We start from the raw sequence: 2,500 nt of genomic DNA on the forward strand, positions 1-2,500 counted from the left end.
ATTACCTTCTCAGCAGTGTGCATGATACGCTGCAGTCTGCTCTTGTCCTTGGCAGTGGCAGCAGCGTACCAGACGGTTATGGAGGAGGTGAGGATGGATTCAATGATCGCTGTATAGAATTGCACCATCATTGTCTTTGGCAGGTTGCATTTCTTCAGCTGCCGTCGAAAGTACATCCTCTGTTGAGCTCTCTTGGCGAGGGAGCTGATGTTCAGTTCCCACTTGAGGTCCCGGCAGAGAATAGTGCCCAGGAAGCGGAAGGACTCCACAATTTTGACTGCGGAGTCTAACAGGGTGATGGCGGTGAGTGGGGCTGTATTCTTCCTGAAGTCCACAACCATCTCAACTGTCCTTAGAGCATTTAGCTCTAAGTTGTTCTGGCTACACCAGGTCACCAGGTTGTCAGCTTCCCACCTATAGTCAGACTCATCCCCACCAGAGATCAGCCCAATGAGGGTGGTGTCGTCCGACAAACTTCAAGAGTTTGACGGACAGATGATTGGAGGCGCAGCTGTTGGTATACAGGGAGAAGAGCAGTGGGCAAAGGACGCAGCCCTGAGGAGTTCCCGTGCTGATGGACCTGGAGTCAGAGACTTCTGTTCCCGGCTTAACGCACTGCTTCCTGTCAGAGAGGAAGTCTGTGATCCACCTGCAGGTGGAGTAGGGCACGTTCAGCTGGAAGAGCTTGTCCTGAAGCAGGGCAGGGATGATGGTGTTGAAGGCAGAGCTGAAGTCCACAAACAGGATCCTGGCATAGGATGCTGGGGCGTCCACATGCTGTAGGGTGAAGTGGAGGGCCATGTTAACTGCGTCGTCCACAGACCTGTTGGCTCTGTAGGCAAACTGAAGGGGGTCCAGGAGAGGGTCTGTGATGGCTTTGAGGTGTGCCAGGAGCAGGCGCTCAAAAGACTTCATTACCACAGATGTAAGGGCGACCGGTCTGTAATCATTTAGTCCTGTTGGCCTTAGCTTTTTGGGCACAGCGATGATGGTGGAGGACTTGAGACAGGCTGGTACATGGCATGTCTCCAGGGAGGTGTTAAAGATGTTGGTGAACACCGGAGACAGCTGGCCAGCGCAGTGCCTGAGGGTGGCTGGAGAGACAGAGTCCGGCCCGGCTGCTTTGCGTGGATTCTGCCTCTTGAAAAGCCCATTAACTTCTCCCTCCTGAAAGGAGAGAGTCGTTTCTGTAGTATGGGTGGGGGATGGGGCCTCTTGGGTGGGAAGGGGTGGTTCAGGACAGTCCAATTGTCTTTCAAATCTACGGTAGAACTCGTTCAGGTCGTTGGCTAGGCGGGAGTCGTTAGTGGTGTGGGGCGCTCTGGGTTTGTAGTTGGTGATGTGCCTGAGCCCTTTGGCAGACAGAAGCAGCGTCGTTAGTAGAGAACTGGTGTTTTAGTGTCTCTGAGTACAGTCGTTTAGCCTCTCTCACCGCTTTGCTAAACCTGTTCTTCGACTCCTTGAATCTGTCTCTATCCCCACTCCTAAACGCTTCCTCCTTCTCCAACCTCAACCTTTTGAGCTTTGCTGAGAACCAGGGCTTGTTGTTGTTAAAGTTCACCCTGGTACGTGTTGGGATACAGCAGTCCTCACAGAAGCTGATGTACACAGCCTCTGTGAGTTCATCCAGACTATTGGTAGCAGTCGTGAACATATCCCAGTCAGTACAGTCTAAGCACGCCCGCAAATCTTCCACAGCCTCACTGGTCCACTGTTTAGATGTCCTCACAGCAGGTTTACAGAGTTTTAGTTGCTGCCTGTATGCACGAATCAGGTGGACCAAGGGAGTTCTGTGCGAGCCGAACAGCCCCGTGACCCACAAGAGAAACATCCCCGCCAAATTCGAGCGTTTGACGGGGTCTATCCGTGAAAAAATATTCACGTTTTTGAGTGCACATGCATTTCTGCTGCAAATGCCTCTGGAAGTTTCATGCCGTTCGTATGCCAATTGTGGCAACACGAAAATGACCCGTTTTCCCATTCCGAGGGATTTCTGTGCGACCCTAACAGCCCCGTGAGCCACAAGAGACACATCCCCGCCAATTTCTAGCGTTTCACGGGGTCTATCCGTGAAAAATATAGACGTTTTTGAGTGCACATGCATTTCTGCTGCAGATGCCTCTGGAAGTTTCATGCCGTTCGTACGCAATGTGGCAACACGAAAATGACCCCTTTTCCCATTCCGAGGGATTTCTGTGCGACCCTAACTAACAGCGCCCGTGAGCCACAAGAGAGACATCCCCGCCAATTTATAGCGTTTCACGGGGTCTATCCGTGAAAAATATAGACGTTTTTGAGTGCACATGCATTCCTGCTGCAAATGCCTCTGGAAGTTTCATGCCGTTCCTATGCAATGTGGCCACACAAAAATGACCCGTTTTCCCATTCCGAGGCATTTCTGTGCGACCCTAACAGCCCCGTGAGCCACAAGAGAGACATCCCCGCCAACTTCTAGCGTTTGACGGGGTCTATGCGTGAAAAATATTAAAATTTTTGAGTG

This window comes from Petromyzon marinus, unplaced genomic scaffold (assembly GCF_048934315.1).
Source record: "Petromyzon marinus isolate PM22_M1 ecotype Great Lakes invasive population unplaced genomic scaffold, UKy_Petmar_22M1.pri1.0 PM_G_Scaffold_93, whole genome shotgun sequence".
Taxonomy (NCBI): domain Eukaryota; kingdom Metazoa; phylum Chordata; class Hyperoartia; order Petromyzontiformes; family Petromyzontidae; genus Petromyzon; species Petromyzon marinus.